At 33.7% G+C, this 14370-nt stretch overlaps 2 long non-coding RNA genes across 3 annotated transcripts; one reads left to right on the forward strand and one right to left on the reverse strand.

Moving 5' to 3' along the window:
• Window positions 1–2853: 2853 nt before the first annotated feature.
• Window positions 2854–11120, reverse strand: LOC141485186 (uncharacterized). 2 transcript variants are annotated; one of them, XR_012467077.1, is made up of 4 exons: window positions 11041–11120; window positions 5035–5590; window positions 4784–4936; window positions 2854–3341 (listed from the first exon to the last, which is right to left on the reverse strand). It is a non-coding gene; the product is annotated as an uncharacterized lncRNA (long non-coding RNA). The 2 variants fall into 2 exon arrangements; XR_012467076.1 differs by lacking the exon at window positions 2854–3341 and having other exon boundaries at window positions 3609–4936.
• On the forward strand, window positions 5585–10017 carry LOC141485187 (uncharacterized). Its single transcript, XR_012467078.1, has 2 exons — window positions 5585–7990; window positions 8041–10017. It is a non-coding gene; the product is annotated as an uncharacterized lncRNA (long non-coding RNA).
• Window positions 11121–14370: the final 3250 nt, after the last annotated feature.

A 14370-nucleotide genomic window follows, 5' to 3' on the forward strand; every position in this document is an offset into this window, starting at 1 on the left:
GTTAATCACGCATTCTTTAAAAAAACTGGAATCTACAGATGATGTTCTTATTTCAACTTGCTTCCTCACAATATCAAATATGTCTATGGAAGATGTGTTTAGTATATATACATTATACATTTCATTTTATTTATTTCTGACTTACCTAATCCATGTAATAGTGGCAATGAAGAAGAAAATAAATATCTATCTATCTATCTACAAATTCCACTCACATTATCTCATTCGAAGATACACAAATATTCGATAAAACTCAGAATTGCTATGAAAGAGGGAGGCAATAGGAATTCAGAAACACAGGGTTAATTTCAATAGAAAGGAAAAGGCAATGAATATCAGTAAAATCTGGCACACGTCTACTAATGATGATATTAAACCGGAGATAAATTCCAACATTGCGAATTCTGCGTTGAGAACAACTTTGACGGTTAGTTAGGTTAGGTTGGGTCCAAAATGAGTAGGTCTATTCGACCCTCTACTGCAATCCGCAAGGGTTTATTGTGGCTCACACTTTGACGGTTACCTCAACACCTTCGATAATGTTCACCGCAGTAGAAGACGAAAGGTCAGGCATAAAAGCCTACCACGAATAACCTTCACACTGTTAGTTCCGGCTGTGAAAGTTCACACTCTTTGATCAATCATTACGAGTATATCAAATACATACTTTCTCTCAATCACCAACATGAAAATCTTCCGAAAAATTCTGATGAAGTTAAATTACTCAACCAAATCGAAAGTATAAAACTTTTCAACTTTTTCAACTTTTATTGTGAACTTCTGCTTATTGAATAGTGTATTTTCATCGGCATACATAATGGTTTCCAACCCAAAAAGATTCAAAGATCTCCACCCATTCAATATAATACCTTGTTAAAAGTAAGAAAAGAAGTGAATAGTCAACTGAGAAAGTACTCACAATTTCAAAAAAATCCTGCCTACATCGCAATCTGGATTTGAAAGTTTTGGATAATTACAACAGCAGTTTTTCTTGACTATTCCAGAGTGTTTGATACCATAGATTATAAATTAATTTTTAGAATACTACAGCTTATTATTTCATCTAATGAAGTGACTGCGTTTTTGAAATTGTTCCTCATAAACAGATTTCAAAAAAGTTATAATGTATGATGCGATGTAGGATGATTTGGGGTTGTCAGGAGGAGTAAACCTAGGGTCCATTCTTGGGCCCTTGTTGTTTATCATTCATACCACACTCCCACTAAAAAACTGAGTACTCATAAACATGAAAGCCTCGCTGGTCCAAAATTATACAACAGCTCACCAAGCAAACTAAAAGATTGCAAATATTTTACTAGATTCAAAGCAGAATATACTCAAACATACAGCTTGTTAAATCTAGGAAGTGACTTGTAACATATTGTCAAATATAGAAGATAATCATGAAATTATTCAGATTCATTTAAGTAAATACATGAATTGAAAGATGTTCCAACCTCACTTCAATATTTTAACACAAAAACACTCAGTATTCAGAATTCCATCTTTTGATATTTCAAGTTCATAGACATCGAAATTGATCCGATCACAGGATATGGAATATAAAACAATCTCCAAATATGCAAACTTGGCACAGATTGCATGCTGTGCATTTTACCTCAGTACAGTGACCGGATCAAAGTCGCAATGTCAGCGTATAATTCTTTATAAATATTGAGGGAGGTCAAGATCATTAAGAGTTAACAGTCAACAGACAGCATTCATTTACGTATCGATTGGGTCTTCAGAAAATGCAGCACATCTCCTTTTCTTCAATCCTGCTGGGTGGCAGTATTATGTAAGTTTTTTGATTATTTTAATGTATTTTTTCTTATTAACATTTGAGTGTGAGTTTATTTAAAGTATTTTTTTCGTTTCTTTTACAATAAACATTTAATTAAGTTTTAAATGAGTTCTTTTATTATTTGAATGAATGAATGAATGGGTGAAACAGCAAATAAAAATCCTCTCGTAAATAGCCAAGCGAGAACTGAGTTGCGACACGTGGTGGAGGCGCCTCTCTTGTTCTCGGGGGCTCCATTCTTCATAATGGGCCTGTGAAACTAATTTTCTGATACAAAAAGTTGAATTGTTCAAGTTTTGAAAATATGTTGTGATAATTAGCAGAAAAGTGTATTTTTCTTTTGTTTTCCAATAATGAGAGAATTTAATAGCTGTTTCATCCAGTAAAATTACAGTTTTTCCTTCTTTTTAATATACCTCAAATAAATGTTTTTTTTTTGATAGTTTGATAATTAGTTTTGAATATGTTGGTTCTTGTGCTTCAATTTTTTTTAATCCAAATATAACCTATCATTTCAGTCAACTTTCCATGTTTCCCTTCTCCTCAAATTATGAGTAATACACTTTCTAATAACTGTCCATCAGCTTAGAAAGAAAAGTATTACTGAAGTTGAGCAATCATAAAGAATATCTGTTCATTCAGCTTCTTAAGATTGCCAATGGAATAATTTGAAAAAATTTTCATTTATCGTCTGTAAATTTCGAAAGTATGAGCGGTACATTTTCCAATATCTGTTTCATCAGCTTGGAACTGTACTGTCGAGATTGGCTAAACGTATGGAATACCTGTTCATCCAGCTCCGTACGATTATTCATCACATGATTTCGAAATTTTGCATTCGTATCTGATTTTTTGGAATATAAATGATACACAAACCAATATCTGTTTCATCAGCTTGGGAATGTGTATCATAGTATCAATTAGTTGGATTCATAAGATATTCCTTGTTCCCAATCATCCTTTAATAATTTATTGGAAATGGCTCGAAAACAATTTTAGTAGTCATCAACGTCAGCTCATTAAGTAATTAATATATTTAATATAATCAATAAGAATATTGACACAAGAAAAAAGTCCATTTTTGAGTTTTATTAACTTTTTGAAAACTGTTGAGATAAGGAACGTCATCATGATCGCCAACATGAAAAAATCCTCATTTTTGACATACAGTATAAATATGAACCCTTGTCGATTGGTTTGTAATGTTGTTTTCGATACAGCGCAACGTAAAATATTCAAAAAATCCCTCAGATTTACTATTTTTAGTAAATTCTGGAAATAGTTTCATTTTAATATAACCGGCAAATATTCAAACTTATTTTTCTTTGAGTTTGAAGAGTAACAATTCATTTGCTATAAATATTTATTGCGAGACTGATATCAAGAGGTAGTAAAAGATGATGGTCTTCAAAAATTTTATTAAAACATGTTTTACATGGCAGTGTTACACTTCAAGCATACTTACCTCTCTTTCACAAAAAGTTTTTTCCTCAACTACTATTGTTCACTATTCGTTGCATAATCTTGAGTGCCTCCCCTATAACAAAATTAAATTTGTTAAATTATGATCGGTAGGGCATGTCCAGAGTACATATAATATCAAACAAAAATTAATTCATCTAGTTAGGTATACGGAAAAATTCCAGAACTGAATTGTTTCATGAATGAGTATTCTGACTCGAATCAAAATATTCAATTTTAAACATATAAGAATCCAGAATAGTTAGGATATAAACATTAGAGATTAGTAATTGAATGAAATGCAGATCCAAAATATTTTTTCAATTGCATTTTTCAAATAAAATTTTACACACAATTAATTAAGGAAAAATAAGCAGTAATTATATAAGAAAAGAAACATAATAATAATGAATGCATTATTGACACACCCCTGGCCAGAAGAAGTACAAACAATTCAATGTCACCACATAGTTTTATTTTTTTATTTTGTATGGAAAGTAATAGGAAATAGCATCTCAGACTGATGATCCACAAACAGTGAAGTTTGTAATATTATGAGAAATAAAAGAAGCATATAGATATATTGAAAAGGTGAGAATTGATGATTATGTATTGAAGAAGAATCATTTATATAGGTAGACTATACACACAAGATGAAAAGGCAGACTGTGGAGGACGCTCCCAAAACTGCATGAAATTTTTCATTTTTGAAGGTGTGTAAAATATGTTAGATGTTCATGAGAAATAATGATGATTATAATATGAATTTTGTATGAGGCATGAAATGAAATGCGCATATATGAGGTCTTCGGAGGAAAGACAGGTACGATGTTGTAGAAAGTACGACACAGAAAGTTGTCTTAAGAAAAGACAAATATGATGTTTCAAGATGTAGAAAGTTACTACGTCATGGTAATTATGAAGAAATGTAAGAGAAAATAAAGAGAATAATAATAATATATGCAAAATCTGAGAGATGCAATTTACATGTGGTTTCTAATATATATTTATCGATATAATTCAATATTCGTCGTTGGTACTAGCCAGGAAAGTAGTTGTTTTCGATAAATATTTCCAATAGCTGTTTATTTTCATTGAAAAGAAAATAAATTGCTATTGCTATTTTCAATTTCCTATTATTCAGTGAAATGTATATCACATGAGGTGACAATTGAATAGACAGGTGACAAATACTGTGAGGGATCAGTGAAAAATTGTACAAAAAGAAATTAATATTAAAATGGGTGTGTCATAAAGAACCAATGAATTTTGAAAGTATGCTCAAGCATAAATCAAAAAGTATGCTTCAAAGTTGAAAAAGAAAGTTTGTAAGGTATCTGCAAGTTATTGTCAAATTAACTTAAATGTATATTATATGTACTCTAACGAATTAGATTAAACTGTCAAATGATTGTTAACTATAGAATGCAGTGATTTTTGTTGATTTTTTTTTATTATCGAATTTAATAGTAACATAACCTAGCTATAAGAATAAAAATATATCATGAAAGAACTTACTGCCGAATTTCTCTCTTGTTTCATGCAATCGAGGCAACACCACACCCCAAGGCACTTCGAGGCAGTCACTACTCCACTACTCCATCACCCCTGTTACGGTTTTCCACTTCAGGACATTCAGCAGATCGTACCACAGACAGCACGATGGATGACCTAGGGTAACATGAAGTTGAATCATCATGGCTCAAATGAATGAACTATAGGAATATCGCAGTCACTAGTGCCATATTCAACCAGAAACAAATACTTACGTTGTTGCGTTAGCAGTTGTTCTGAGTAGCTGATAAACAGTTCCTGTGTGGGCAGACATCATCCACAGACATAATATGTGAATAGAATTGTAATACTCAAAACAATTCAGAATCACCATCATACCGTTGAGTACCAGGATAATCCAAATCCCAAGCAGCCTACAGAAAATATTTCGCAAGTAATTTATGAAAACAACGCTAGTTTCATAAATGCTGACACAACAGAACCACAAACGATAATGTTTGAAGTTTCCCAAAAGCTCTCGAAGGGGTAATTTCTATATTCCTGGGCAGCTAATAACTCGATCACACTATTACACGATGAACACACAGATATAAATATATTTCGAAGTGTAAAATCAAAATCACTTCACGCATAAATATTCTCTCTCTCTCTCTAGGTTCTCTTGGCTATTGCTTCCGTGCGGCGCATTTAGCCAGCTCTATTCGGGGGGTTACAGCGTTGTCTGATCGGTGATCATGCTGTAATCCATATTGTTTCTTGGTATATATTCGTTCTTCGGAGACTTCTAGTTCTTCTGAGTATCTGCGTGTGCTAAGGATAAGTGGGCTTAAAAACAGATAGTACTAACAATAGGAATGATTATAGTTGTAACTGGGATGGAAATGAATGAAACTGAAATGAATTAAGGAACATCATAGTTTGAGTTTGTTGTGGTCTATAAATTGTGTTATTATTTTTAATATAGGAAGATTTAAACCATGTAAAATTGTTGTGATACTCATGGGGGCAGCAACGCCTTTGAGGATGAGATCATTATACAAGTCTCTGTTCGGGATCTTATTGATTGGACATTTCAGGAATATGTGGTTTAGCGTTTCTACTTCACCACATTCACAGTTAGGGTGATCAACAATCTTCAATCTGAAAAGATGTTCTTTGTGTACACAATGTCCCGTTTTCATCCGTATTATCGTGGTAATATGTCGCCTATCCATATAAGGGTACTCAAGATACCAGGTGTTTTTAGGGTACTCTGGATGGATTTGGTAATACGATTTACCTTTGAATTGTACGTCCCTCTTCCAGACCTGATGGAAAGCATCTTTTATTCGATGTTTGAAGATGGGCAACAGACTGTGTTTATTCAACTTGATATTCAGTGGAACATTAAGAGATGTGCCAACTTTGGCTAGTATATCTGCTTTTTCATTACCATCTATTTTAGAGTGACCGGGGATCCAAACAAATTTGAATGTAACCTCATTTAATGACGCTAAGTATACCATTTGTTTTATTGTCAGACTTATGTAATCGCTGCGAGCTGTAATAGTACTTGTGGAAATTTTTTCCAATGCACTTTTAGAGTCTGAGAGTATAACATTATTGTTCAAATTATTTTCTAAGCACATCATCATTCCTTGATGAATTGCAATGAGTTCTGCATCACATATTGGTGTAAGGCTATTGAGTCGTGCGGCAAACGAGATATTCTTTTGCGGTATATGAATCCCTATTCCTACCTTATCTTTCATTTTGGACGCATCTGTATATACAAAAGTATGGTCAGGATTGTTCGCTACAAAGTGTTTAACATTGATGCGACTTGAGGAGTCGTGTTTTTGCAATTTCAACTCTACCGATTGTACATCATGAATATACGTATCAAAGTGGAAACTAAAGGCTGGAATGATATTGTTTTTGTATATATCCTTTGTGTACGGTGTGATTTTGTCTAGTGCTGTAACTAAATAAGGGAACTCTCTGTTCCTCCAGTATCCTTGTTTGCTTTTACAAAGATCATGTAATATCTTTAACAAATGTATAACGGGAGGATGGTGATCAATTCTATTTATAACGAATTTAGTTGCAAGCCATTCTCGTCTGAATTCTAAACTCATCTCTCCTGTTTCTGCCAAAAGTGCAGTGATCGGAGTGGATTTCATTGTTCCTGTTATCGCTCTCAGACCATGATAGAAGACTCTGTTTAATTTATTCAGGTTGTTTTTTGTGCAAGGTTGTAAGAAAATTGATCCAAAGTCTAAATGTGATTTTATTATGCCATTGAAAGCCATCAGAAGGCATTTTGGGTCTGCGCCCCACCATACCTTACTGAAACATCTGATTACATTGATACCTTGACTTGCTCGTCTAATGGAGTTACTTATGTGTGTATCCCACTTGAGATTGTGAGTGAGGGTCACTCCCAAGTATTTGATTTCTTTTCTAACGTTGATTATGTCTGAGCCTATGACGATATTAGGGTTATCTTTGACCGATCTATAATTATGAAACCAAATTGCTTCACACTTGTGAATAGATAGCTGAAGATCATGTGCTTTCATCCAATCTGATATGTTTTGTAATGAAAGATTGATGTGAGTTTCAATATCATTAACACTAGCTCCTTTAACTAAAAGAACCAGGTCATCCGCATACGCGATAAGTTTAGTACGTGGATGAATGCAATTGAATATGGATCTTATATATATATTAAATAACACCGGGCTTAATGGTGATCCCTGTGGTAAACCTCTTGTAGCGGATTCTGGTCCGTGTGTATTATTATCGTTATCTAAAATAAAAGTTTGTCTGTTATATAAGATTCTGAATATCAAATTGGCTAAGTCCTCTTTGATCCCATATTTTATCAAGTACTTGTATAAATTATATAAATTGACGTTGTCATATGCACCTTTGATATCCAGGAGCACCGCCACCACTGTCTGATTCACCCCAAATGCCACTTGTACATAAGTCACCAAATATGCTAGTCCATCCCGAATACCTTTTCCTTTTCTAAACCCTGTTTGATAAGGAGATAAAATTTTATTGTGTTCAAAATGCCATTCAACCCTGTTTTTTATAAGTTTTTCCAAAATTTTCAAGCCGCACGATTGTAATGCGATCGGTCTGAAGTTATTGAAGTCAGTGGGGCATTTGTTCCTTTTTAAAAAACCTAATATTAGATACTCTTTCCAATCTGTAGGTAATGTGAGTCCTCTTAATATATTATTATATAAATCTAATAATTTATGTTTCAGTATATGTGGTATCTTATCAAACATGACATATGGTATGTTATCCAGTCCTGGTGCAGTGCTCCTGATGTATCTCATGCTATTGTTCAACTCTATAATATTAAATGGTTCTGACTCTGTCGTAATGGGTATTAATTCAAAGCTAGGGTTTATGTCACAAATAGTTAAATTTGCTAAAAATGTTTCTGCTACATTACTATCTGGTAATTTATTGGCTATAGTTAGCGGATTATTCCGATTTGAAAATTTTTTAATCATTCTCCATACATAAGACATATTGGTCTCTCTATTAAGTGAGGAGCAAAATTTGCGAAACCCAATGCGTTTTTTTTTCTTAAGAAACCTCCTTGTCCTTGCAATAATTTGTTTTGAAGCTATGTAGTTATCAATAGTAGGATATTGCTTGAATACTGAAATAATTCTTTTTCGTTCATCTACTTTCTGGTCACATTCATTATCCCACCATGGGCACACCGGAGTGGTTCTATTATTTGATTTTCTTTTTGGAATAGCTACCTCGGCTGCATTATTCATGAGCTCTGTAATTTCCTCATATGAGTATTTTTTTTGATTATTCATATTGTCTAATATGTAGCTATGATATATATCCCAATTTGCATTGCGATATATTCTGTTATTCCTAGTGCTTGTATATTCTTTTGCCATTATAGAATCACCGATTGTACACATAGTAGGATAATGATCGCTAAATCCACAGTCGACTAAAACTTGCCACGTACATTTAGTAGCTAAACTTGCAGATACTATTGTCAAATCTATTGGACTAGGATTATCCGTTGGATTTTGAAATCGTGTTGACGTACCATCATTCAAGACAACTAAGTCGTTATCCTGCATAACAGACATCAAAATGTTGCCATTACTATTACTTTTGTTACTTCCCCATACAGGATGATGTGCGTTCAGATCCCCCATCCACACTAATGCCCCCGAAATTTTGCTCAAAATTCTATTCATTGTATTACATGTTGGAATGTTATTTAAAGTACTATACATGTTGATTATATGGATATTTCCTATTGTTATAACATTGAATTGATAATTATCACTGTCTAGGGTATTATCATAACTGATTATCTTGTACTTGAGATTAGATCGTATGAGAGTGGCGACCCCTCCGTAACCATCTTTCCTATCGGTTCTAACTATGTTATACGTTTTGATTTCAAATTTTTGTTCACATTTGAGCCAAGTTTCATTCAGCAAAATGATATCTGGTTCATATTCGGTAATGATATTTAAGAGGTTATGTCTATTCGTGTTCACACTCCTAATGTTCCACTGTAATATCTTGAATTTTATTAGTGCAATATTATTGTGTTTGCCGTCCGGTTCCAAGATGCTTTGCATCTCGGTCCGTATAACCTTTCAGTTGATTAAATAAAATCACAAGTTGATTTTGTACATTTGATGGAATTTCTGAGAATAATGTCAAAAATTTTTTAATTATTTCGTTTTCTGTAGTTGCATTGTCATGGTTTTTTGTTTTAGGTATGGCACCTGTGGGCCTAAATGATCTGAAGTTTCCATTTGAATTAGTTTCCCTAATGTTAAAAGTTTCTGAGTTATTTCTACTATTTTCTTTGTTAGCATGGTCCATCATAACCCCATTTTTGGGTTGATGGACTGCCCCGTTTGGATGCAATAATATGTCATTCAGAGCATTCCAGTCCACATCCGTGGTTTGTACATTATTTTTGTTTTTCTGGCTGTTTGTAACTATTTGAGTGTATGTGCGTTTGTTGTTCGTGTTTCTGTCCTGATAAATTTGTCGTCTGTGTCTAATTGGTATATTTTCTGGTACATTGTTGTCTGGACTGTTACTCTGTGATAGAGGAGGAAAGTTTTGATTTATTTGAATTGTACTAATGGAATCTCGCCCTTTGGGAAAAAATTGTGCCGCTTCAAAATATGAAATATTCTCAAAAGTCATTTTCTCTCTAATAGTTTTCTGGCGTTCGTATTCTTTACAATTCCTATTGTTTGACTTGTGATTAGCCTTACAATGATAGCATTCAATTTCTACGCAATTTTCATACTGCTCTTCCGTATCATGTTCTTTTGAACAACTAAAACATTTACGTTTGCCTTTACACTGCTTACTTGTGTGACCATATAATAGACACACATAACATTGTGTTACTTGAGGTACATAGGGTGTGACAAAGTATTTCATGTAACATAATTCAACCTTTCCTGGTAATGTAACCCCCTCAAATGTGACAAGTACTGTAGTTGTAGGTTTATATTGTGTTTTTCCGTCTTCAACCACCCTCCTGTTCATTCTCCTCACCTCAAGAACTGGAAATTGACTTTTTATCATATGTTTAATCTCTTCATCTAAAAAATTAGTACTAATTCCTCGAACAATGCCCTTGCAAGTTACATAATTATATGGTATATACATTTTGTATCCCCTGTTTTTAATAGTTTCATTATTAACAAAATTATTTGCATCAATTCTATTATTAAATTCTACGCCAATTTTATTGATACCTTTATTTTTAATTCGAATGATATTATTTAATTTTAAATCAAAAATTTCCTTCGCTATCTTCAAGTGATTATATCGTCCAATATTATTTCCTGATTCTTGTGTAGCCTCAATTATAACAAGAAACGGTCCCAATGACCCTTCTTTATAAAAACGTATCTCCTTTTTTTGTCCCTGCGTGTCAGGTGTTTTTGTCATGTTAGTGGTTAGATTGTGTTCAGATAAGGATTGTAATTCACGGTTTCGAAGTTCGTAAATATTAAATTCATTGATATTATCTGCAAAAGTTTGTGAGTTAAAGATATTTTCTACCTCTTTGTCGTTGCTATCCCCATCGTCACCAATTTCATCTCCTATGTTCGCTTTTTTTATAGGGGGAGATTCATCTCCCCCCGTATCCAAATCCATACTCCCGAAATCAAACTATGAATGCTATGGATGATATGCGAGTTGAAAGAAAATAGAATAAGAATAAGCACAATGCACACCCGAAATTTGCCTTTTTTCTTGCGCCTGGTCTCTTATTGTTGAGATGTCGACACTTCAACGGCGAAACTCAGAATCCTACCCGCATAAATATTCACATATTCATCAAATTATATGTATGTCATATGTCATGTCAAATCGTAACTCTTCTTCTCTATTCACAATTGAGAGAATAGGCATGGAACAGAATGACAAATACATTTCACGGAAACCATAAAAACATGTTCTGGTAATACGAGAAAACGCAAAGCACAACGTAATACGTAATTATAGTCCAGTCCAATTCAGTCCACTGTTACGTTGCCAATGTTTCCATCCAGTTGAGTTGTGGTAGCCGAGCAGCCGTCAACCAAAACAAAGTCAGAACCAAGACACGGAACGCTGTGCGGACAGATTGGTGGAGTGACACGAAGACAGACAAAGTTCAGTGCCGGACTATGACAATATTAGTGTGGGAACTCATAGTTGCAGAATCAATTGGACAATATAGTTTTTTCTAACATTTATAGGACATGTAGTTTGTAATTGATGTTTATAATCATATTTTAAACCCATTGTTTTTTTATTATTCAAAATATTTTTATTGAGTTGTGAGTTTTCATTTTTTTTTTTGTTTTTCATTACCACCCAGAAAGCTGGGGGCCAGCTTTAACGTGGAGGGGAGATGTGTCAAATATAGAAGATAATCATGAAATTATTCAGATTCATTTAAGTAAATACATGAATTGAAAGATGTTCCAACCTCACTTCAATATTTTAACACAAAAACACTCAGTATTCAGAATTCCATCTTTTGATATTTCAAGTTCATAGACATCGAAATTGATCCGATCACAGGATATGGAATATAAAACAATCTCCAAATATGCAAACTTGGCACAGATTGCATGCTGTGCATTTTACCTCAGTACAGTGACCGGATCAAAGTCGCAATGTCAGCGTATAATTCTTTATAAATATTGAGGGAGGTCAAGATCATTAAGAGTTAACAGTTAACAGTCAACAGACAGCATTCATTTACGTATCGATTGGGTCTTCAGAAAATGCAGCACATCTCCTTTTCTTCAATCCTGCTGGGTGGCAGTATTATGTAAGTTTTTTGATTATTTTAATGTATTTTTTCTTATTAACATTTGAGTGTGAGTTTATTTAAAGTATTTTTTTCGTTTCTTTTACAATAAACATTTAATTAAGTTTTAAATGAGTTCTTTTATTATTTGAATGAATGAATGAATGGGTGAAACAGCAAATAAAAATCCTCTCGTAAATAGCCAAGCGAGAACTGAGTTGCGACAATATCACCACTTGCTTACACTACTGACAGAGAACAGAGACATGATAGAAAAGAATGAAATATTCCATGCGACTTGGTGCGCCTATTTGGGTTTTAGAGTGGCCTGAGAGTCCTCGCCGCAAGTAGCAATAAGGGTTGATGGTTTTTCAATTGATGGTCAATTATTATTTTAGAATGATAATGCGGTATTTACGTAATTGAATTTGAATAAGTTTGTTTTTCAGCAGTCTGTATTGCATTTGAGTTTATTAAGGAAAGGTAGAAAGACTTATTCTGAAAATGTTATTTATTTGGGTTGAAGACTAAATTTCAGAATGAAAATTTCTTGGGAAACATTATATTTATTAAGATGAATGAATCCAAACAAAAATATAATTGAATTAATGATCAAATTATTACAAAGGTTCAACTCCAGACAAATCAGAATCGCTTGTAGGGCGTAATCACTATCCTCACTGGTGCTATCGTCACTATCACCTTGAACATACATAATAACATTGTCTATTGCGAAATCAAGAGCAAGTCCCTTCAAAGCATAAAATTTTTCGAAGCGTTTTGAATGTTCGCAACGTTTTTTTCACTGCTCTTAAGAAAACGAAGTGAAGAATTCGTCACTGAACTTTCAATGGATTTGAAATTGAAGTACACATTTTTATCAACCACATATTGTTTCAATGATGTCCATACTGATTCTATTGGGTTCAAATCTGGATGATAAGGAGGCAATCTGAGTACAGTATGTTCATGATTTTCCATAATCCTATCAATCTCATACAACTTGAACCGTTATTTATGAATTTGAACAATGGAATAGATATCCATTTTTGGCATATCATCCGTGAAATGAATGTTCCATCGTCTTAACCATTCTCTCATATCTTCTTTTCTCGAGGAAATGTTTGGGCACTCTTCACACTGAGCATTGTGGTATAGGGCTTTGTCTATAATCAAAACGCTTTTTTCTGGAAGATTGGGGATTACCATTTCTTGCAACGACTTTTTGTGATTGTCGTAATTCATTTCGCTATGATAGTCGCCTGCTTTTGTGATGGATTTGAATTTTAGAAATGCATTTTTCACAAATCAATTTTCTCCTCATGCATTCACAATTACAACTCTCTGCCCTTTTGAAATTGGTGCAAGTAAATAATCAATCAAAATCTTCTCATTTGTATGTGAAGCATGGATATATGTTTCATCCATATAAATTATTGTTTGACCTTCTTCGCGGTATTTCTCTGAGAAATTTTTTTCGCAACTGCTGAATCGCCGGTTTTTCCGTGAGCAATTTTTCATTTTTTTCGTTTTCCTCCATCTGAACTCTATTTTTTTCACAGACTCATAACCAGTTTCGTCAAGGATTTTTAATGTATGCGGCGTAAGGTGGGAAATTTTTCTCAGTAATGTAATAATTGATTATATATCAGCGAAGAAGACCCTTGTCGAAACCATCAAAATCTGATTTTGATGCTTTTTATGTCGTTTTTCATTAGGCGTTGAAAAAGAGAATGACTCACCATTTTCAATTGTTTTCGTTTCACGAACTATTCTTTTAATGGTATCCAAACTTACACCCGCCGCTTTTGCACAACGCCTTCAAATGGCTTATGTCATTATCAGCTTCTCGTTGCATGAAAAAAAGTACATTAGCAATCAATTCTTTCGCTTGACCACACAAAACTTTTCGTCTCAATTTCGATTCGAATGCCATTTTCTTAGGGCACAGACTTTTGTCGCATACTATTCTTGACCGAAGTGGACACTACAAGAGCTCCGATCGTCTTTAAACGTGTTTTCTACCACGCGCATCTTACGGGAGGTCCTAGAACGTTGCTCAGAAACGTTTCTCTCTTTACTTTTTCATTGTTATTTTCATTCAGCTTAGTAGAGTTGTACTCTAAGCTTTTGTTGAGTTATATTTTGAGTCCATTGTTAAGTGGAGAACAGAGTATAGAGATTTCCTCAGACACCTGAACTTCGCCGTTTCACGAAATATTAATCAGTCTGAATTGAAGGGGTTATATTTTTAGGAGTGATT

The sequence above is a fragment of the Leptinotarsa decemlineata genome, unplaced genomic scaffold (assembly GCF_025532065.1).
Source record: "Leptinotarsa decemlineata unplaced genomic scaffold, Ldec_3_MD MMD2_tig00026314_RagTag_RagTag, whole genome shotgun sequence".
NCBI lineage: Eukaryota > Metazoa > Arthropoda > Insecta > Coleoptera > Chrysomelidae > Leptinotarsa > Leptinotarsa decemlineata.